Raw genomic sequence first — 24393 nt, 5'->3', positions numbered from 1 at the left:
AAATGAAAAAGAAAATATAAGCAAAGAAATAAAAATGGGTCGATATGATGTGGTTGTAGGTAGTGTGCACATTTTTGTAGTCTTAATCGCATTATTCAGTTACTAAAATATATTTTCAGTGTTATTTGTCGCTTGTTTTCATAACGTTATGTAATATATTAATGTATTATCCTTTAAACTTTACTCATTGCTCATTTTTTGACACCTCGAATAAATTTTGTGTACTTGACAAGTTCTTTTGAAGAAGTTTCTCGCATTGCTTTGCACGATTTCAGGAATAAAATTATATGGGAGGAAAAAATGTAAATGCAAAATAATGTGGAAAATGACAAAATGTTGCGTAAAAAATGTTGTTACAACAACAAACAAGAAAAACAAATTGTAATAAAGCATTACACGTTATAACGATGGGAACATGTTACAGCAACAACAACAACAACAAGAACAGCACAAATAACAAGCGACAAAAATGTTGTCAACAAAAAGTTTATGCCACTGCAGCAAAGCAAGTATTACAGAGGAAGAAGCAGGAAAAAAAGTAGAGGAAAGGAAGAAAAGGAAGGAAAGAAAAAACTGAAACAAAACTTTTCATCATCATCAAAATGCGCTCAGGCCTAATTTAAATATGTTTGAACTTTTTGCGCCCAGTTTCATATTATTTACATACACGAAAAACTTCTTTAGCTGATTTTAGAAACTGCGAGTGTGTGTGTGTGTGTGAGAGAGAGAGAGAGAGAGAGAGAGAGCGTGAGAACAGGACAATTTCCTTCAATGCCAAATGTTTGGACAGCTTTAAGTTTGAGACGAGCTGCAAACCGAAAACTTTTCCCAACACAAACACAAAAGTTACTGCTCTTGCTTGCTCCTATAATGCATATATAATCTGTAGAAGGCAAAAAAAAGTCGGGACGCGCCTCTGTTGACATAGACAAATTACAAAATGAGTTGCTACTCTCTCCCTCTCCCTCTCTATCTCGGTCTATGTGTGTGTGTTAGAGTGTGGGCATCAACACTTTAGCAAAAAGTTTGTGCACTTGACCTCAAGTTAAACTCTAATGCTCCTCCTCCTCCTCCATCGTCCTCGGCAAGTCAACTCTCAAACTAATGCGTAAGTTTTTAAGTTTCTAAGTACACATATCACCTGCTACTTTTATAGTTCCAGATTCTGTTGTTGTTTTTATTGTTGTGAGTGCTGCTAATGCTGCCCCACCACCTCCCTTTTTGCAGCAACCGCAACAAAAGCGGTTCGTTGGCTTAGAGAGTTTTAAACCCAAAAGTGTCGGCGGGCATTGGTAGGGGAAAATACTTATGATGCCAAAGTATGATTTAGTCTCTATACGAATATAGAGATAGAGAGAAAGAGAATGACGAATGGGTTGCTATAGCAAGTTGCTTAAGCTGATTGTAGTATCAGATTTTCAAAGACTTATTGACTTGTTCTGTAGCTATGCGCTGCCACGTGCTGCTCAGACTGTAAATTGATTTGAGAAAACTCAATGGAAAACTTACTTGTATTTGTTGTCAAGATAGATTTTTATAAAATGCTTCTCTTGTGAATCTTATTTAGTCGACTAGACAGTGAATCTTAGTTTTCCTTATCATTCAAAGTAATAATTACATGTGAAGAAAACAATTTTTATTTTATTTATGTTTGCTGAAACCAATTCCGTTACATTGTTAGGAACGTTAAAGTGCATTAATCTTCTAATCGTAAGAAAGTAAAACCATCTATTCTAATTGTACTCTAATACCTCTAACAAATAAATAGTTTGACACGAAATGCTGCAAATGCTAAACAAACTTATAGGATAAGGAATCTATTGCTGAATTACTGAAATTAAACATTTTTTTAATAAGTTAAACAATTACTGAGCTCAAATTTAATTTAGGACTATAAATTCGTGTAATACAAGTTCATAACATTCTCTAGATTAGATAACTAAACTCATATTATAAAGCTGCTTTTGAACTCATTTGGAACTTCTTTAGAACTCTTCACATACACAACTGTAACGATATAATTATAACTTTATATATAAACACTGATATTTTTTTACAATGATTTGAGATTTATTTAAATTTCTTGTCTCCTAACTGTGGCATTTATTTCACAATTAACTGAATGGCATTTCATTCAATTCCATTTGTTAAAAGTGCAATCACCATTCGGAGTATATATTGTTGGTTTTTCCATATTCATTTAATCCTTTGAGTCATCTGTAGCTGCACTACCTTTGTGAGTCCTGTTGTCTCCGCACTTCTTGTTGTATTCATTCTAAAAACCACACCAAAAGGACTTATTTAAAGACAAGTCCATTGGCCACGGCAGAACTATGTACTAGATGTTGTATAAGCGGCTTTTTGCTTATCGCTTGACATTTTTGTGACTTGTGCAATTGTAAACGAGCAAAACAACACACCTATGTACATATCTACTATCTACTATGTATGTACATAGATATACTCGTATGTAGATGGGCAAGCATATCAGTTCATTGCATGACAAAATCTCTTTTCCCGACATTTTCCGCCATGCAATTTGTATGTGAAAGAGCACAGCGACAACTGACAATGGAAACCACAACAAAAGCCGCTAAAGATGAGCTCACTGTGACAGTCATATAACATTTAACAAATAGACAAGATGTGCCAAGCTTGAATACGTTATGTACACGAAGCTACATTTTTGGTGACTTTGATAAAAGTGACATTAACGAAGCGGAATGTGTGCCAAGCAAATTAAAAAATAAATAAACAAAAAGCAGCTCGGATTTCGACGTGTTATTTTGATCAAAATGGGATTAGTTTTGTTTACAAAACTTTCTTAGCGATAACATAATTGAGGCATAAAAAAAACATCGATTGTAAAAAGGGAAATAAATTTCAAGGGATAGACGAACATAAGTGGATTCGCCCTGAGCAAGGAAATTTGAAGAAGAGGTTAATTATAAATTTTTTTCGCACTGAAAAACGTCTCTAATAATATTTTAAAATAAGTGCATATAAAGAATGCGATTTTACAACTGAATTTAATTATTTATTATATTAAGGAAATCATTTTAAAAACTGCCAAAGCTCAGTTGTGAATAATTTTTTGATTAGTGGTAATACTTGTATGTATCTCTCTGCTGTATCTCAGCAGAACTATAATTTGTTATTATATCATACATAAATATAATTTAATTATGAAAACATGGCTTCAGCAAAGGCTGAATAAATTGTTTTAGACAGCTTTTAAGCTTACATACTCGTATATTCCGAAATATATTAGTTCCAGTCAAGTTGTTTCAAACTATTCCAAACTAAACATGTTTGTGCATGTCCAGGTTGGCTGCACATTAAAAACTTCAATTGAAGCGGTGTCTGTATGTACAGATACATAAGTTAATGAGGATGAGTTCCCCTATTCTCAATTGGGCATCAAAATTGTTGCCAGAATTGATCTCCTTACCCGCCCGCAATCAAGCCACGTAATCAGCGCATAAGCAGGAACAACAAACCGCCTCTTTGCGCTCACTTGAACTTAATTTGCAAGTGGTTTGTTGGTTTGGGTCCTGGCTATATTTACTGATGTTGCCAACAGAAGTCCCCCGTCATAAATGTCTGGGTAAAAAGAAAACAACGTTCAACAAAACTCTTGGGCAAGCCTGCAATAAAAACGCACTTGCTCTGCTCCCCTAGAGTCCTGGTTACCACTTCCGCCGGCAAGCGCAGTTCCTGCCGACAGGTAACCAAAGGCAACCCCAAAAGTCTGGTTCGACTCGTTACCAGCGCCTTTGTGGTTGTTGCTGTTCTCGTTCTCCTCTCCTCTCTCCTGCGGCAGCGTCTCGAAGGTCTGGGTGTAACATATGCAAATTTAATATTTTTATTAAAAAACTTTTTTGGACCACACAAAGAAGCAATAGGAAAGAGCGCGCCAAAGTTGCGTACACACTTCAGACACGTGGAGAACGGAGTGGCAGAGAGAGAAAGAGAAAGGGAGAGAGAATGGGTTCAATGCCGGGGAGAAGGCTTTGGAGAAGAGTTGGAGGTGATGCTGCCGCTGTTTTGATAAGGAAGCGAATTAAGTGCTGCGTTGCTGCGGCGTTGGCAAGTTTTTTAAGCCCGTTACCCACTCCCTTCCTATCCCTCTCACTTTTATTTTTTGCAAATTTTTACATACAAAAAGAAACACGTTTTTTTTGTACCGAAGGATATGCTTTATAGTATGTGCTTGTGTGGTTAAGGGTATATGCTGAGTAGTCCGTGTAGTTCAGTTGAGTTGAGTTGAGTTGTTTGCTGCTCAGTTCGTTTTGTTATTGTTGCCTGACTTTGTCGCTGTTTGTATTGCCAGCCTGGTAAACAGGGGGATCGAGAGCATGGGAAGTAAACAGGGTGGAGATACTGCATAAAGTTACTGACGCAAGTTGCAAAGTGGTTCTCTTTTCAGTGGCTGATTGGTTTTGCCTTCAAGTGCGCGAAAAGGCTTGAAAGCATATCGATGTACTCGTACAATGCATATACTTACTATTACAAATTTCTGCAATGATTGGCTGCCATTATAAGTACAACTGCCTTATTGAACTTTGAATAATAATTCATATGCCTTTTCGCAACTTTTTTTTCACAAATAATGCTAAAATTGTTTGTAGTGATTGATTCTTTTTCAAATACTTTGTTGAATTCAAAATTGCTGCGACCTTCCAGTTTTCTATTATTGCTGTAAATTAACACAAACATGGAAGAAATGTAATTTTTCAACCTATTAAAAAAATATTTGCAATATTTCCCAAAATATGAAGTTTTCCAAATGCAAATAAATCTTTTGTTTTACACAAATTTCACTGTCTATATTTCATCACCATTTTACGAAGCATTTTTGCTCTGCCCTGATAATTTTCTCACTCCTGCAATTTCCTTAAAAATAAAGAAAAGTAATCATAGAAAATAGATACAAATCATCAACTACAATTGATTAGTTTCCCTAATTACTACCGTTGATTTTTTCTTTTACTTCAACCTTTCTTTAGCTATTATTACCGTTAATACTTTAACTTTCTATCAATTTTCATTTGTTAAATTTTGGTTTTTACCTCTTCCTCCAGCACATTGCATGACTGTCCAAGTTGGAACCACAACTTGAACTATTTGAATTGCTTCTTAACCCAAACTCATTATTAATTTAAAATTGAAATTTACACAGTTATTTGTTTCCACAAAGTTAATTTCAATTTTCCCCAAAAACGAAAAACTTTATTGAAAATATTTTGTAAACCGTTACGAAAAGTTTGCTGGCAAGTTCCCCGCCCTGTCCCCATCAGCAAACCCTTATCAACATTTATAGTAATGACAGCCAAAAATGGTCATCGAAATAATGAGAGAAACAAACCCCTCTCCACCCATTTGGCTATAAATAAAACAAACGACACGATAACCACAAATTCCATTAAAAATCCCATTTCATTCATTACTTCATTATGTGCCAGGTGAAGAGGAAGAGCGAGAGGGTGGGAGGCTGGTACGGTAAGTCCCCTGCCCCATGCCCCATGTCCAAATGCGTGATAGCCAGCCAAGAGAGCGAATGCTAAAAATTATGTCAGCATTGCTCACGAGAGTCTCGTACATCCCGCTCCAAACTGTCTGCTTTCGGTTTAGCACCGTCCCATGTAAATATGCAAAAGGTGTGCTGGGAGTAGGGGTCAGGGGGTGGTTTCTCGTAGCTATATTCAACGCATTTGACCTTTGCCAGCCAACCAGTCAGCCAGCGAACCAGTCAGTCCGACAAGCAGTCGAAAAAATAAAACAAGAAGTGTTATAAAAACTAACACGAAATGTCCCTTTTGCCCCACATTTTTGCTACCTTTCTCCGCTTTGGCGTTGACATTCCCTGCTGCGCCGTTTTTCTACATTTCCGTCTAACTGTTGGTGTGTTGTTTTTTTTTTTTACATATTTCTATATATTTTTTGTAGTTTCTCCTTTGCTGTTTATTTCTGTAGTTTTGTTTGGGGACCTTGCATAAATAAATTTCGCATGCTGACGGCACATTTGTTGCCTGCTTTCCCACTTCTTCCCACTTTCTGTATGCCATTTTAACTTGTCCTTTTTGACGCTTTTCCCCCGAACTACGCCCTGCTCTTGTTGTTGTCATGTTAATAATGTTTTTCGGACGTAATTACACTTTGACTTTGAGCATGTTTAGGTTTTAAAGTGTCGTTCAGCCGGCCCCTCAATTTTTTACTCCCTTGATCCGAGGCGTGGGAGTGACAAGGAGCTCAGTGTCAACGTTGATTGATTAAAGAAACTGTGTGGAGGAAACAGTTTTGGAAGCCTTTATTTCAAGCTGAGTTACAAATGTGCGTTTAGATTTGTCTGGCTAAGCATTTACCAGAATGTTGAATTATAAAGTTAATTTATGTATGTACAACAAATGGCAGCACATTAACTAATGCACTACTTCATCTTCCTTCTCTTTACAGGTATGTTTAATTATAAGGAATGCGACAAGTTTGACGGCTTTTAAAGTGCACGACTGAATAATAAGTATATGACAAACTATTTTCAGCTGAGGCGATTTTTTAGTATAGGCTGATCTCGTAATTATTGTACTTCAATTAACTCTTCTTTCTAAAGGATAACTTTTTTACCACCTATGGACTAATTTCGTTTAAAGTGAAAACATAATTGGCAACATTTGCTTCATTCTTTCATACTTTTTGGGGAATAAATTAATGTAAGCGGCCCTTCTTTAAAGAATGTTACAGCACGTTAGGTATATAATCGCTAAAATTAAAAATTTAGAGGAAACCTTAATCAAATATCAAGGACTTAGTGCAACTACATTTCAGCACTTTGCTTAAAATTATTTTGGCATCTATTGGTAGCTCGGAAAGAATCTAAAATTGCTTAGCATGATTTTTCCATTTGTTTAAATAATTTATTCCAAATACCTTTGCATAGAAAAAGCATAGAAGGAACCGAAGAGAAATGCAGCTATTCACTAAAAAGTGTAAGCACATTTTGTTTTCGATGTCTAAGCTGCTCAGCAGGACTAGACGATTCCAATTCGGAATTACAGCTGTCTGTCTGTTTTCAGCGGTTGTAGAGCTTTTGTCTGAATCCTGTCTCCTTCATGACGCACAGCTATTCTGTTAATCGAGTCTTCTAACGCACACAGATAGTATTTGTCAGTCAATGTCAGATCAAAAATCAATTTTTTTAGAACTGAATTTGTTATCTGCTTGATATGTTCTCATTAATCAAAGTTCGCTGAACATAGTTTTAAAGATTACACATAAGATCAAAAGTGATAAATCAAAAATATTACAAAAATCAATTGCAATTCAAATTTATGATAAATTAACATTTACTCTTTAAAATTGATTGTTGGAATGTGTAGGAGTAAGATATTTGTCATACTCACTAGTCATATCAGATGACTAAAGTTGATTCAAGCTCAAAGTACGTATTTGAATATGAAATTTAAGTGAAGTGAAACTAAAGCTCTTTCTGGCACGCACACTCAGAATCTGATCTCTCACTACAGCTCGAGTACATGGCTATAAAGCTTTAATGTTTGAACGAAATTCCCAGGTAACACTCATCCTTTTTGCTCAGGTGTATATACACGAGTGTGCGCAAGTTCCCTAAGCAAACTTTCCTAAACAATCTAAAAATAAATGTTTTGCTATTTGATTGACTTTGACTTACGTGAGTCAAGAAATAAGTAAAGTGCCTCAAGTCATTCAGCACACATAACATATATATAAGAAGTACATATCACACATACGAGTATATACATACATATATACGCACTAATGCAAACACATTTCCACACAAACACACACACACACGTAGGCATACTTGTCTGGCTCGGAGCAAATTAATATGCCTTTGTTGTTGGGTGGTCTTTCATTTGTTTTAAATTATTAACTCACTTTTTCTGGCTTGCTGCACGCTCTCGTCCTAGCCCCTCCCAGTGCTCCGCAACTATGTATTTTCCATTTCCCTAGCGCAAACAATTTACGTGCACATACATCATGGAGGCCTACACCTATACACACACTTTATGTACATACAGTAACACGCAGTCACACACACATACATGACTTTACTAGGTATAATTAATCTAGAGAAACGTCTCCACAAGCCCGTTGCCGGGCCTAGTTATTAATTTTTCGCTGCCTTTGGGCGCTGGGGAAAAAAAGGCTATGTGCGGAACGCACTTGTCAAGATTTATTTCAATTTGCTAGCACACATACGAGTATATGTATATACATATATATACACCCACACTCAGACACACACACACTAAATGACTCTTATCAAAACAATGCACACATACACAATCGGCAACAAGTTTCATGGCGTCGTCCCAGCTCCTTCCCGCACTCTGCCTCCTCCTGCTTACATGTACGTGCAATGATGAAGCCCCAAGGCCTACAATTCGAAACGTGCTGGGCTTCCGACTCGCCACAAGTTTTTCTCGCCAGACTGCTGCCTAATAACTTTGACTCCCCTTTGTTTTATTTTTTTCACTCTACCCTGGCCCTAAAGGGTAGCACATGTTCGGAGCAGTCTCTGTGACAGAAAGGAATACAAATATGAAAGCCTGTTATAAATGTTTCCCATTTTTTTATAAATTCATTTTTTAGAGAACTCTAGTCGTCTTAGTTTAGATTCTTTTTTTAAAGAAAAATTAAATTTAAAAAATCAAGCGAATTTTTTTCAGATTGCTAGAAAAATATAACTATTGTATTAACTTAATATAAAATTATAATTTAAAAACTATTTTACATCTTATTTATAAAATGAAAGCAATAATTTCAAAGCTTCCAATGCTTTATTAATAAACTCAAAAAGTCTTTTGCCCTTATCTTTATGGAATAGACAAAACTACCACTTGAGCTTTAGTTTAGATAAAAAAAAATAAAACTCAAAGAATAATCATTATTATATAAGTTTTTTTTGCTAATCAATAATGATTATTGGTTAATTTTTAAAGTAAACCTCAAAATTAATCATTAGATTGTGAATTTTGAATTTCGAATGAATAACATAAAAAAGCATTATTTTGTAATTTTTTTAAAAACACTTTAATGATTACAATCCCTGCAAAAAATCATAGATGATTAGTAGGAAAAAGTAGAGGTAGCCCTTATTGGTCGAAATAGAAATATAAATATATTTCACGTTTCAACAAAGAAAGAAAAATTTGAAAACAATTCTAGAGTAGAATAATATAATATAATATAATCGGTAACATTCATATTAACTTTCATTAAACAAAAATTTGAAAGCCAATATTTAACATAGTATTAAGGATATTACCTAGATTTTAAAAGCAAAAAGATCAATCAAACAATTTCTTAGTTCTACAATAAAATATTCAATAAAAAATAATAAAAATAGTATATATTATATATTTATATTATATATTTATGACCTGCAGAAGAGCGAACACACTTCGGTGAATCATGAGGAGTGAAGAAATTTTCGTCTCATGCTTTTTCCCCTACCAAAGTAGACAGTTTTTTTTCTGTTTTCTTCCGATTGTGTGCGAGAGCCCCCAAGAAAAATGAGACACAAAAGTGCTGTGTAAATGTGTGAAATTAATACACCCACACACACGCAGCCCGTTTTCTTGTCCTTCCTCATTCGCTCACTATTGGGCTATTTTGTGCGAACGAGTGTGCGCGTGTGTGTGTGTATAAAATATACGTTATTATTGCATTAACAAAGTCCAAGCGAAAAATAGCTAAATAAAAAGGAATTTATGCCTAGTGTTAAGTTGCCACAAACAGAAGTGAGCGAGAAAAAAGTAAGTTGGACTTAATAAGCGGACAGGAAGCCCTAGACACCCCATCCCGTCCCATCTGTGCTCCAGTTGGGGAAAATTGATAACGAACTTAATATAGACATGGTAATGTTTATAACTTATTTAGCCCTAGCGAGTGTTCAAATTTATGAGCTACAGCAACAGTTGTTTCCAAAGCCCCAAGCCCACAATGCCCCGTTTTATGGGACCAACAAGCAACACTTGTTACCACTTATTTCTCTAGTTTTTGTGTCTTTGCTACTTGCCTCTTTTTCCCTGCCTGACTTTCTGATAATTACGACGCGCAGCATTTGTTGCAAGTCGTGCTATTGTTGCTGCTGCTGTTGGTGTTGTTGTTGCTGGTGCTGGTCGACCGTTGTTGGGTCTTGGGTCGTGCCGCTTCGCTGATTTTCAGTTGAATGCATCAAACTGTCACTTTTTTAAGTGTTCAACAGAGAGGGCACTGACAATTCATTTGCCCAGTTGCAAGTTCATGTTGCTATCCCTTCTTGTTGTTGTTTTGTTTTTGGATTTTTGTTGTTGCTGTAGGTCAGCCCTGGTCCCGATGGTCGGGGTCTTGTTTGTGCTTCTACACACGTGCAACTGCAGTTGGAGCGTAACGACGCGTCGTTGCCCAAATGCAACAATTTCAACTAAGACATAAGTTCTCTGCACCATATTTGTGCTGTTATTGCAGTTGTTCTTGCTGTTGTTTCTGCTTCAGTGATGTTTGCGGGTTACATGTACAAGTAGATGAATGGCACATTGATGGGGTCACCAGTGAAGTGAGAATGAAGCCATTGGCTAAACAATTCCACATTGCTTACTTAAGTTCGAGCACCAAACACACATAGAACTATTATTATAACAGATGTTGAAATAACAAATCAACAGATGGGCGGCTTTTAATATATATATTTTTCCAAAATGATGCAAAAATCCTATAATACCCATAAATTGAATATAAATTGCTTGCCACGAAGATGTTTATTAACCACAAAATGTCTATAAGTTTATTAAAGTTCGCGAAACTATATAAACAAGTTTTGGAGCACTTTAAAAATACGACAAATTTTGTTCATACTCTACTCATAGTATTTGTTGATTGAGCATACAAAATATCTCTAAATTTCATTAATCAGCACAATTGTGGCTCTATTTTGAAAATATTGTTTCATTAATTTCCTATATTTTTCCAACTGTTTTTGCGATACACAAAAACGAATTGGGCAAAAAAACCTCGAATTAAATTAGATACTATATAGTATGTATGTTACATTTGTAACATATTGATAAATTGACGGCATATAACGTTTTATTTTTGCCCACAAAAAACTAAACTACCTATATGAGTACCGAATACATCTACTTTGCATTTGAAAAATTGTATTTTATAGCAAAATTGCTTTTGCTTATATAATTGAAACCCAATAGCTCGTAAAGCCGATAAAAAAAATGCGTTCATTAATTTGCAAATAAAAGAAATTTATAAATTGAAATTTCATTGAATAATGTGGCCTTATAAAGGTTATCTTTAATATGCGATATTCAAACACAAATTATCATAGATTTTGTTTGCAAATTTTTTATCAAATTTTATACAAAAAGAATAATTTAAATCAGAACAATTTTATTTTAATTTATATGTTTTTTTGCAAAGCACTTTTTGGTCTAATCTCTTTAAAAACTGCTAAGAAAACTGAAATGCTGAAGAAAAACATGAATGAAATAATAATTGTCGAGTGCATGAAGCAACTTTTCATTCCTCCTATACTCCTCGCCTCTCGACGTCTGTCCAGAGTAAAGTAAAAGCGCTTTGCAACATTTTCGCATAAAATATTCTAGATGCATGCATTTTTCAATAGCCCCAAAAACAATTGAGGCATAATTTCCAACAACTTTCTGCACCACAGGCCGTAAATCGGTTGACTTCGGAACCAAAACAGAAACCAGAAAACGGAAAAAAGAAACAACAAAAAAAAAAAAAAAAAATTAAAGCCCCAAGTCACATGCACATGCAAATTGTCTATTCCTGCATTCAGGCTTTTAATTACAAATTTTATTTTGTATTTTGTGTGTGCTCGGCAAAAAGTTGCAAGTAAGCTTCTTATGCAACTTTGTCTTTAGGCAACTTACGAGTATTTTCTGTTCTTGTCGTCATAGTCGTAGTCGCTGTCAGTTGTTTAGCAGAATTTATTTCTATTATTGCACTTTATGTCTTGTTTGGCATGTTTGGAAACTGTATTGCAGTCAAATTGCCAAAATGGAAGCCATGCCAATTAGCTCTAGTTGCGTAAAATGTTCATTTTTATAAATCACACAAATACATATACTATATACTATATATGTAAGTAGTTAGACATTGTTAGTTGTTGGCTGTCAGCAGCTGAAACAAGCAATTATGCGGCGCTTGAGTGGTCGAGGAGGCTCTGAAAAATATTACGAAAATGAAAAGTCAACCAATGCAAGTTGCTGCTTTGGAAGTGGTTCAGATTGCTATGTACAGGGGTGTGAAGGGGGTGTGAGAGGACGTGAAAGGGTAGGACAATGGCAATGGCGAAGAGGGAAGCCAGAGCAACTGTCTCAACAATGTCACTTTGGTTTGTAAGCATTCCCATGTGCACAATTAAGCCAGCTTGCCAAGTGGCACGTGGCAAGCGCATACAAACACTTATCACACGCACACACTCACACACACACATTCTACCTACACTTCGACACACTCACACTTACAAGCTCTGGGGAGTCACCTATATGAAGTTCATGGCATAAAACTAACGATAAGCGTCATGATTATGGCCTTGAACAGGATCCCTGCCAGTTTTTTATACACAATGGCCAAGCAAAAAATAACCAACTATGATACAATAGAGCTTAAACGACTGAAGGATACGCTGGACATTGTGGCACTCTGGCTAGAAGATGCAGTTAATGTCATTAGATTATTATATACAAAACAAAATGCATTTATAAATGAGTATAAGGTTGATTATGAGAGTTTTCGGTCTTCTTATGTATTTCAAATTGAATTTTTCAATACATTTTCACCTTCAAAAAATTATCTTATCAAATTATTATCTACTTAAGGAAACATACAAACTGAACAAGTTAACTTTATAAACCTATAAATATAGAATACATAATATGCATACATACATAAATTAATTCATTTCTATTAATTTCAATTAATAACTTTTAATAAGTTTGTTTGCCAACATGTAAACATACATTGAAATTATCAAAAAAAAAAAATTAAATTAATGTATTTGTTCAGTTTGAAATAATTATTAAAAAAAATGAAATTATTAATTAATTTTGAAAAAACATTTTATAACCAAATGATTGCGTATTCACAATAATATTATACCCTTTATGGCGTAGAGTATTAAGGGTCGTATATTTTTTGGCACCTGTCTGTATATCAAAACCACTGTTGTACCTGTATTGGCCAACTGGCAGTCATTTGTGTAACTCGCTGTAGTTGCTGCTGTTATTGTTGACCACCTTTGCCAGCTTTTCTTCAATTGTCAGTCAGTTATCTGCCCGTCTGTCTGCCTGCCTGTCTATGGGTCTGTCGTTTCCGTCTCTTGTCGCTTGTTGTTGTCCGTTTTGTGCTAATGACACATGTGCCTTCTGGGCCGTTGCATACTTTAAGGCGCTTAACATGTCTGCAAACGTTTCTTTGCCAGTCCATTCAAGTGCTTTTTTTGTGTTGTTGCTTTTTTTTGCTACCGTTGGCACAGTTTTCCTCTTTGTAAGCTTAAACGTGCTTTGCTTTTGATAGCGCTGATTACCAAACGGAGAAAAATCGATAGACACGTTGTGTATGTTGTAAGTAACTCTGATTTACACTTGTAATGGAAGTTGTTCAAAAGGATCAATTTTTTTCTGAGAAAAGCAAAACTAAGCACATGGTGGTCGCTTTGTAGTGGGACAGTTTAGAATATACTGTGTATATTTTGGGACTAATACACTAATAGACCATTGCAGTTGCAGAAGCTGCTAAAGGTTCACGGTTATGATACCTTTTAAGTGAGTAAAGAAAAGTAAAGAGTAAAGAAAAATTCTACCATGGTGGTCAGAAAAGCTAAAAGTTATGCTTTCCTTCTTCAAATAGTCTGACATTACTTGCAAATCTTCGTCGTCTTCTTCACCTTAGTTTTTACTTTTCTTAAGCCTTCACTTTGAGGAGCGATTCTCTCCTTTTCTCAACTTTGCCTCAAAATTTATATCAAACAAAATACATACTTATTGCTTCAAGTCTATGCCCGTTACGGTTGCCCCAAAACTTATAGTTGCTTTTTACACCTTCTAAATTATGCAAATTCCACAATTCCTACCCCTAAAGAGCCAGAGTCGGGCTATTCAATTTCACACACTTGTCAGCCAGAGCCGAGCTACCACAGAAAAGAGCGAGTCCAACACATGGCGCTGACACTGGCAGTGCGAGGGGCAGTGATGTCAAATGCCTAAAAGCATACAAATATCTTATTACCGGCACTTAAAAGCAACACTAAATTTTAATGTGACAAACCCGAAAAACGCTGCAAGCGTAGCAGAGTTTTCCGACGTCGGCCTGGCAACCGCCTTGGACTGTGCGGAGAAACCATAATTTAATTTAATTACATGCCACTGCTGGCAGTTGTCGTTAAGTGCAAAATGTTGCCTAGGTTCAATAAAGTCTCTCGTTCATGTGTACGAGTATGTGGGGTATATACGAGTATGTCGAGGTATAAGCGCACCTAGGGGTTATAAATAGTAAATAGTTGAATGGCAAAAGCCACAAAATGACCGGCTGTTGCTTGCTTCGTATATTTTAGTGGATACAGCGAATAAATGTGCGCCCAATGTGGGGCCCAATGAAAATGTTGGCATTCAAATACAGCTAGCATCTGTGAAAGCATTAAGTACGGCAATATTTCATTAAAATAGCACCGACTTTTTGCAGGAGCGCTAGCATTTAATTAAGTTACCTTCTTATTACAACAGCGCCCAATGTGGGGCACGTTAATGACTTCATTGACTTTGATCAGTTTGCTTTTAATACCAAACATCGAAAAGAGTTATTTACCCACCAAAGATTTAAGATGATATGGTATACCATTTTTTTCTATTATTATATTTTTTGACTGTCTGCTCTTGGTCTTTTTTCGGTCCATTATTAATATGGAAATACGTTTCTTATGCTGCTGGTCGTATCGATGAATAAAAGTTCTTCAAATTCAGATATGAGACCGTCTACCACCACCTGGGCAACAAATTTGATTCCATATGAGCGCCCAACTTGAGAGTCGCATTTATGCCTGAATTGCGCCCAATGTGGGGCACCATTTATGCCACAAATCTCAGCAGTCACGTTTAGTGCGTTCAAACAACAAACGTAAGGCTCAATTTAAATTTTCATGTAAAGTGCATGACCCTCAAATGTCCTTAAGCTGTCAAAAATGAGTGTCAAAAGCAGCACGGTCCACTGGAATGGGGGTTGGTCCTGACATCAACAACGACAACAATAACAAAAAACGACAAGAGCAATAACAAAAAAAAAACAAGTGAAACATAAACACAAATTTTATTTTGTTACTTTTTCATCTCTGGCTCTGTTTGCGCTACTCGACGCGCACAATACAATAAAATGCGTTGGATTGCGTCCGTCGCCTACACCAACCCTAGTCCCATAGACCCCCCAGCCCACCGCCATGGCGACGACAGTGCGTCCGCTTCATCTAAGTGGCACTTTGGCTGCTGGCCACGCGTACGTCCGCCATATTGAAATTATGTAAACGGGGCAAAGGCAGCCAACAAAAAGTGGGCACGTTTTTTTGGGCACCACATTTTTACTGTCAAAATTTGTGAGGAAGCCACCTGCCGGGCGGCAGGGGGCGCCAGACGCACCCAGCTGTCTCTGCGCCACTCTGGCCACTTCATTTACATCATTTGTGTTTGCATATTTTTAGGCGCCTGCCGCCCATTCACTTCGTTCATTCTTTCTTGCAACGAGTGCGGTGTTTTGTGTGCCCGATGTTTGTCAAAAATTAAAGGTTAATTTTCTCCGTGCTGTCATTTAATTAGGCTCTACACGACAACACGAAAACAACCACAACAGCAACAACAAGAACAACAACAACAACAACAGAAATCAGCAAGTGGCAATAACAACAACACGCAGCAGGCAGTGACGTTGATTTGTTGCCTACATTGGTTGGTGTTCTTGTAGTTGTTGTCATTGTTGCTGTTTTGCTTTATTGCGTTTTATTCTGGCTTACAAAGCGTAGGCGTGACCTCACGTAGTTGTGCTTTAAATTATACAGCAGTTTTTTCTGTGTAGTCTGCTTTCGGGCGCATAAATTATTGTATGAATTTTAATTAACTATGCTAATTTAAATGGCGCCGCTTTTACGTGTTGTTGGATTTGAATTTGATTTTGTCATGTTGTACGTTTTTTTTTTTTTATTTATATTTCTCCTCTTATTGCGATGCGTACACCCTTTTTTATTATGAAGATTTGAGTGCTTCTAGTCAGAAATCAACAGTGGTATTAAATATTAAATAATAATAATAAAACAAGATAGAACGCTACAGTCGAGAACAAAAAAGAAAAATTAAAAAAAAAATTTAAAAAAAAATTAAATTCTTTAAAAAAAATTTAATTAATTTATTAAATTAATTAAGAAAATTTATTTAATACATACATAGAAGATATGTTTATGACCAAAGCAGCAACAACAACAACAGATGCGGGCAGCGCTGCAAGCAGAGCATGAGCAGCAATTTTATTTATGGCTATAACTTTCTTCAGAATTGGCCTATCATGATGAAATTCGCCATAAGCACTAACTGGACGTAGCTACTAAAACTGATTTCAAAATTCCAATTCCAAGAATTACGGAAGTTATAACAAAACACGAATTGCGGGGGAGTGGGGGGGGGGGTGTATCAGAATAAAAAAATAAACTTGACCTGCCTAAGGCTCAGGGGAACCTGGATACCGAGTTTGGTTATTCTAGCTCTTGTACCTTCTGAGATCCTTGCGCTCATACAGACGGACAAACGGAAATGGCTAAATCGACTCGGCTTGTCACCTTGATCAAGAATATATATACTTTATGGGGTCTGCCACGCCTCCTTCTGTGTGTTACATACATTCGCACAAAACTAGTATAGCCTTTCACCCTTTGGGTACAGGCTATAAACAGCTAAATTAATAACGGTAAATATATAAGGCAGTGTAGTTTAAGGTTGTATTTCCATAAATAATTGCCCAGCGTTTTTCATAACTACCAAATCATCTTCAAAACAATAAGCGTCAGATGCATAACCTTTTTTTATATCTCTGAATAGCTATCTTAAATATTACGGTTCAATCTATGACTATTCATTAAAAGTCTCAAGTGTGCAATATTTATTACATTTCTTCATTGGAAGAGCGTTTACATAAACTCTGTCCTTGGTAAACAGGAAACTCGAATGCTTATTTTTAAATGAGTTTCGCCTAACTCAGCATCGTTGGCTTTCATAACAAAAAACATCACGCCCCACGCAACTCATTTATCATTCTGAAAAATATATATATGTATATATATATATATTTATAAATACTCGCTATGACGCTCGTCTGTCGTTTATTTATAAAAAACGGCGTCTGTTAGCTGACCTTAGCCTCCACATATTCCAGCATTTTGTGCACAGAGAATTTTTCATATATCGATTAATTGATTGATGAACATGCTATGAATATCAGATGAAGGTGATGTTATTATATACAACATATGAAGCGATAAGCTCCCCAACACACAGGGTGCCTTTTAGCATAGCGTAGTATACTTTTTTGCGCGCTTTCGCGTTTGTAAATCGTTGCATAAGGGGAGGAGGAGGACACCGCCCCCCTTGACGGAATAAACGTGCTAGGCACGTGAGCACCAACAGCAGCAGTAAAATAAGGAGCACAAAAAAAGGACTGGTAGGGAAGCAACATGAAAAATTGTTTGTATTGCATATTTTTAGGTGCCGTCGCTCCACATACCATGATACCGTGTTTCGAGCGCTCAAGCGTGAAACATGTTATCGGCGCTTTTAATGGAATTATTGTACAAAAAGCCAACCAGAACTCACACATGCACGCCACACAAAGAACAGCAAACAAAAAAAACGTATAAAATTATGCGCTGTGTGAAAAAATGCGTTGGGCTGCTTTAAGGCGCGCGTGCGCCTTAATTTAAGGCAACATTCAGGCATATGCAAATTTCTATGCCACATGTCTTCATTATGTTTTTCATTAGTGCCCCGACAGCAAGACCGGCGAACATCAACATCAAAAGCCAGCGCACAATTAAATTACATGCCAAAACTTTGGCACATGCCCCCCTCCACTCCTCTCCCCTTTCATCTTGCGTTCGTGCAACACCCGGCGATAATGCTATACAAAATGTCAACAAAGGCTGTCCATATGGCCGCAGGAAAGTACGGCATCGGCTTTAAATTCATTAATAAAAATTCCGCCCATTTTTTGGCTTACTGCTGCTGCTTGCTACTATTAATTAAAAAGCAACAGTTACAAGCCCGAAAAGCCCGTCATTTAATTACATTTAAAATAAAAGCTCACGTATAAATATACACACGTACTTATATAAGTACAACATACATACATGCAACGAGTGTTGCCTAAGACTATAACAAAAAACCATGCTATTAGTTTCAAGCTTGTTCGGAACTAGTTTAAATAATGGAAAAACGGTAATTAAAAAATACCTGAAAATATTTCTTGATTACAAGGCATCTACGTTTTTTAAACTCCATAGCAAAAAGGCATATCCTGCCTGCTTTACTTACAATTTTATAGCAGTATAGAAAACTTGCATGCAGAAAATAAATTGATAAGCATATGTACAATATTATTTACAATTTAATAGAGCTACCGACAACTTTTTATTTTTTTTTGCAGAAATGAAATTGACAAAATTTTTACCTCATACTTAGATAGAATAATACTTAATTAGCTGCTATTTGCAGTATTATATATTTCTAGCTTTCTTGTAAAATAGAAAAATGGTTTTAGCAATTGAATATAGGAATTATATTACGTATTGCTAAGAAAGAGTTGCATTCAATTATAAATTATTATATTATATATAAATATTTTAAGCATAATTTAACTTTGCAATTAATTTGTATTTTTGATTTTTAAAAGACATTTACTTACATTTGAAGTTTAATAAATAGGCAATTAAATTACTAATTTAAATTGTCTTTTATATTTATTTTTATATTTTTCAAACCACTCTGTCAATCTTTCTATCTTACCATGAACAACAAATTTCTATCAAAAACATTGCAGTTTTACTCTCATTTCTTAGACATCAAGAACTAGCTTCATTTCAGAATGTCAAAACTGGTAGCTATGTGTGATGTACAGCTCTGGTGTGCAACCAATGCCTTTGCAGGCAATTGAGTTATGCATGTGTGTGTTGGTTTTTGTGTGCTTGAATGGTTCGTCAACGTCATGTAATTAGCAAAAACATATTACTTTAATGACTGACTACATGCAGGCGATGGTTAGCAGAGAATGGACAAGAGTGTTGGGTCTCGCATGATGTCAGTTCGCCAAGATTTCATTATGAGTGGAGCTCAAATTTTATTTCATCACTGCTCGCTCGTGCGTGGCTGCTGCTGCTGCTACTGGCCTTTGGAAGTGTCCAAAATTGACCATTAAAATCGTTTATGCTTTTTTCTGTTGTGCTGCTCTAATTGGTTTTGTGAACCATCGCCGCGTGTTGGGGAGCTGGTCATCATAAAATATTATTATTAGAAATTAAATTTTTATGTGGCACACATACAAACACACACACACACACACACACACAGAATAAGGTAAACGTACACGTACAGGAGTTAGAGGTGATGGCTGTGCCATTTTTATTGCATACTTTTAGGCAATTGCGAAATATAATTTGCTAAATGAAGAACATGCGCACAATTGAGTTATAAATTTTAACGATCGTACTAATGCTTGGAAGAAAATTGAATGAGCGTGGGAGAAGAAATCCATTGCAGAGCCGAAAAACTTAAACTTTGATATTAAAACAAGTAAATGGTAGCCGCAAAAATGAGGGAACAGCATGAAGATAAGAGGCGAACTCACACAGACAGAGACACACATACTCTCACTTACACATGACCGCAAAATGCAAGCCACAGTTGAATGTCTTTAGAGCTGCTCACGGAGCAGTTTGCGCTAAATTATGCGGGCTGTTGAAAGCACGAGGGGCTCTGGTAAGCCCTCACATGCCAGCGACCCCACTAAATGACACACAAATTCAATGTCAATGCGTTGACACAACTACAAACACGCGAGTGACAGCGTAGAGACGCACAAAAGTATGCTCCGATATGTGTCCTGCATCTTTGTGTGTGTGAGTGTATGTGGGGGACGAAGCAAAGGATGCCGAACAGAAGTCCAGCGCCATGGTGATGATGACAATGATGATGGCACATACATCCCTGCACACTATCTTCAGCATGTATGTGTATGTGAATTTGTGTATGTGTGCGTGTGTGCGTGTGTGCGTGTGCGTGTGGCTAAAGGACATGTAGCAAGTTATAAACCATGTAGAAAAGTTTGATTTGCAGCAGACCAAGAAAATAACGCTAGAAAAGGACGCAAAAATCGAAGAGACAAAGCGTGCGAGAAAGAGAGGGGAGGCAAAAAAATAGACGAGAAGAGCGAAAAGTTTTTGCTCGCTGCGGAAACGGAAATAGAATTATAAAAGCCAAGCTAAAGACGTTTACAGACTACACAAAAAGCAATAGAGAAATGAACGGAGCAGACAAGAAAACCGAGAGGACAAGAGGGCAAGAGGACGACAGCACACACAAACACATACACACATGCCACGAAGATAAGAAAATTGTTTGCCAAAGGCTTAAAGGGGCGACTACCATGTGAGTTGATGGAAGGAAGCGGCAGCGGCAGCAGCAGCAGCAGCAGAACCTAAAAACTTTGCAAAAGTTGCCGCTTTTCCTTGCTTGAGAGGAGGCAGTAGGCGGTGGGTAGGGGAAGGACACAAAAAATTTATGAACAGGAAAAACCACAAGCTGTGTGTTTGGTTGGGTGTGCGTGTGCATGTGTATGTGTATGTGTATGTGTGTGGGTGTGGGTGTTGGCTGAATCAAAAATGAAGTGCGATTTATGGTCATACAAATCAAAGTTTGGTGCTTGAGTTGATTGCTAACAATCTTTTGTATGACAGCCGTTATTCAAGGGCTCGGGGGTTGCTTTTGCTGAAAATTCAGGGTGTGGCTTTTTTGTGGGCAATGTGCGAATGGGGTTTCTCTAATTCTCGACACTCGCTTGGCTGACTACGACTTTGTGGGGCTGGTTATGTTGCAGGTGCTGGCACAAATTAGTTCAAATGTGAAAAATGAGGTGATAATTTTGGATTCGGAATGCTAGGGAAAGAGAGAGAGAGAGGAATGGGTGACAACTTTGTGAATTGCCGAATCGGTTGGCTTTGTGTGCAATTATAATTTAAAGTGGGTTTTGTGTGTGTTTGTGGCCTGCGAAAGTTTTCGACTCACTACTACATATACACACTCGTGTGAGCTAATGTGTGTGCCAATAGCGGCCAGAGTTGCAAAGGTTTGTGGCCGTTCTCATTGAAAAGTGCTCAGGTAGACACTAATTGGTCTTTTGTTTGATTGCAATTTGCGGATTATGCAAATTTGACTCCCAAATTCTCAAATAAATCAACTGAAGGGGAATGATGGAAAAATTGTTTTATTGTAGAGCCACTACTTCATCGTTACCTTGGCTCAAGAATACTATCGACTTGCTTACCATAAAGTGAATGGAAACAGATACTAAAAGGGTGATCAGATAAATTTATTTAATCAAATAAATTAATTTGAATTAATCATTAAGAAGAGGATTTCAAATAATATTCAAATTAGTATGAATAACATTTTTATATGGCATACTTTTATTATTATTTGATTATCATTTGCATCCTTAAAACAATTGATTTGAATCACATTAAGTGTTGGATGTGCGATAGAAAATCTTCCCTTGTTTCTCGCCATAAAGTAACAAACAAATGTCCAAAAATCGTTGAACAAAGCTTAGGTTTAATGAATATTTAATTACAAATTAAATTTCTAAGCATTTCCAACCTCTTTCCATCACATACCCTGCATTTGTGAAACTATGTAAATAGGTTTGTGACAACCTAGATAATAGTTTTCGTACCCTTTTGCCATCAAGTTCAATTTTCTACTCATACACACCTGCAGGGCAACAAAGGTATGTCTTAGATGGCCATAGGAAAATAAAAAGCACGCATAACCTTTTGCTGCCACACACGAAAACAAGCCGAGCACAAATTCAACCGAGCAGGACTACGCATTTGCCACGGCTAATTCAGGGCAACATATTACGTATTACAGTTAGACGGGGACTAGGATGGTGCTGGGGCTAGCTTGGCAGGATTTTCTAGTTGAGAAATTGAATATTTCACATGTCTGTTTGAATTTTATAAGCAAAGAGGAAGTGTAGCAGAGATAGGAAAGGAAAACAGCAACCCAGCCGACAAACCAAATAGAAAAATTGAGAAAATAAAAAATAAAAAACGTATAAAGGCAGTCGGAGCGAAAGAGGCTGGGCAGAAACGACCGGGCGCATAATCTAATATGCCACAGAAATGCAGGATATTTGCGGAAGAGAAACGGCAAAGAGGACGACACACACACACACACACATAGACAACCATACACACACTCACACAAGGACAAACTGATTGTCAGTTATGGCTGACGTGCGCTGCAAAGCTCGGCACAAGATGGACAAGTTAGTTTTCTTCCTTCTTTTTTTTTTTGCCAGAGCCACCGCGTTATCTGTGCAAGCTAGTTTATGTATGACTGAAGAGAGGGGGGGGCAGCGGGGCACAAACGTGTGAAATAAATGATATTTTATAACACTCACAGTCAGTCAGACAGACAGATAGCGGACGAACGAGTGGATGGACTCACAGGCGAACACACATGAAGCGAGAGAGCCACACTAAATGGAGCGTAAATTTCAAATTATGTTATAGGCTTTTAGGCTGATAAGAAAATTGTATTTTTTATGCATTTCAAGCTCGTATTATTGTATGTGTGTGTGTAAGGGTATGTCTGTGAAGTGGCATGTAGAGCAATACATAAATAACAAATTTTCTTCAATGTAAGCAGCAAAACTATTAAAATATTATGGATTTGTGGGGATATTTCCAATCCATGCTGTTGAATTAAGCAATCTTCAGAAAGGTAAAACATTAAGCCATTGACAAATAGAGAAAATAAAGCAATCGGTCTTAATTTAATATAACGTCTCATGTGTAGGAAGGCAATGCCAGGAAGGGTCAGACTAGGCGCTTTAAATCTTATTTGTCCATTTAAATAATAATTGAGAAAAATCCAAAAAATAACCTTTCGTCTTTAAGAATGTAAAATAATCGTTTTCCATCATTTTATGCATTTAAGAGAATAAAAAAATACACATGCTTACAGATGCAATGTATATTTATTCTTGTTATTTTTATTTTATAACTTTTTCGAATGTCAATATTGTCGAATATTTAAAAGCGAAACAAGTTACATATTTGCTTTTGCATAAATTCGTAACCACACACACAACCACACACACAACCACACACACGTACAGCAACATACAAATAAATCAATGCTAAGCATAAACAAAATGCTAACGAAGCCCCGCCAGAAAACAACAAAAAATACTTATGTTAAACCATAATGTAAACACACAAATTTACATACGAAAATCGACAAAGCCTACAGAGAAAGTGGTAGTGGAGCGGTCGAGTTGTGGAGCTAAGAGTAAGAGTAAAAGAGAAGTTGAAAGCAAAGCGAAAACAAAATATTTATAGCCTACTTAAAGGCTTACTTAGCCAGCACACTTAATGCCACTTTAATTTCAATTTGAAAAAGTAGATTTGCGAGCAATTTGCATTGCTTTTTGCTGCAATCGGTAGAGAGCAACAGAGTTGATGGCCGAGGTTGGCAGATGAGGCAGCCAACTGGCTGACTTTGATCAACTGCCTCGCGGTCGGTGGCCAAATGCCAGACGGTGGTTAACGTTATGCAAATTGAATCAGGATGTTCATTTTCATTTTTTTTCTTCTTTTTTTCCGCCTTTCCTGCTTGGTTTTTTCACCCCCTCTTGCACGTTTTTGCAAGCGCATTTTTATGGCTACAAACTAACCAACAGATACACATGAAGTCAAAGCTGTATACTGAATGGGGCAAGAATAAAAATGTGTAGCTGCCGGGTGGCCTTTGTTGTTGTTGTTGTTGCTGCTGCTGTAGTCTCTGTTGCTGTTGCGGCGCCTTTATCGCCTACACACAAAAAAGTGTCCTTTTGAATTTATGAGTCTAAACATACAACACGCGTGGCGCCTTTATTCATATGAGCATCGGCTGCCTCCTCTTCCGCCTAACATTCAATTTGAATGGCCGTGCACATGTGTGTGTGTGTGTGTGTGTGTGTATGGTATCAATGTGTGTGTGTGGCTTTTCCTTAGCCGCTTATCTGCCTGCCTTTTTGACTCGTTTT

General features: G+C 36.8%; 1 protein-coding gene across 9 annotated transcripts in view; it reads left to right on the top strand.

Annotated features, from left to right (window-relative positions):
* LOC115632156 (hemicentin-1) overlaps positions 1 to 24393 on the top strand; it is a 123421-nt gene that overhangs the window by 43510 nt on the left and 55518 nt on the right. The gene's annotated exons all lie outside the window — the stretch shown is intronic.

This window comes from Scaptodrosophila lebanonensis, unplaced genomic scaffold, assembly GCF_003285725.1.
Source record: "Scaptodrosophila lebanonensis strain 11010-0011.00,11010-0021.00 unplaced genomic scaffold, SlebRS2 tig00001415-arrow-pilon, whole genome shotgun sequence".
Lineage (NCBI taxonomy): Eukaryota > Metazoa > Arthropoda > Insecta > Diptera > Drosophilidae > Scaptodrosophila > Scaptodrosophila lebanonensis.
The sequence above is the reverse complement of the archived record's forward strand: the minus strand, read 5'-3'. Positions and strand labels throughout refer to the sequence as shown.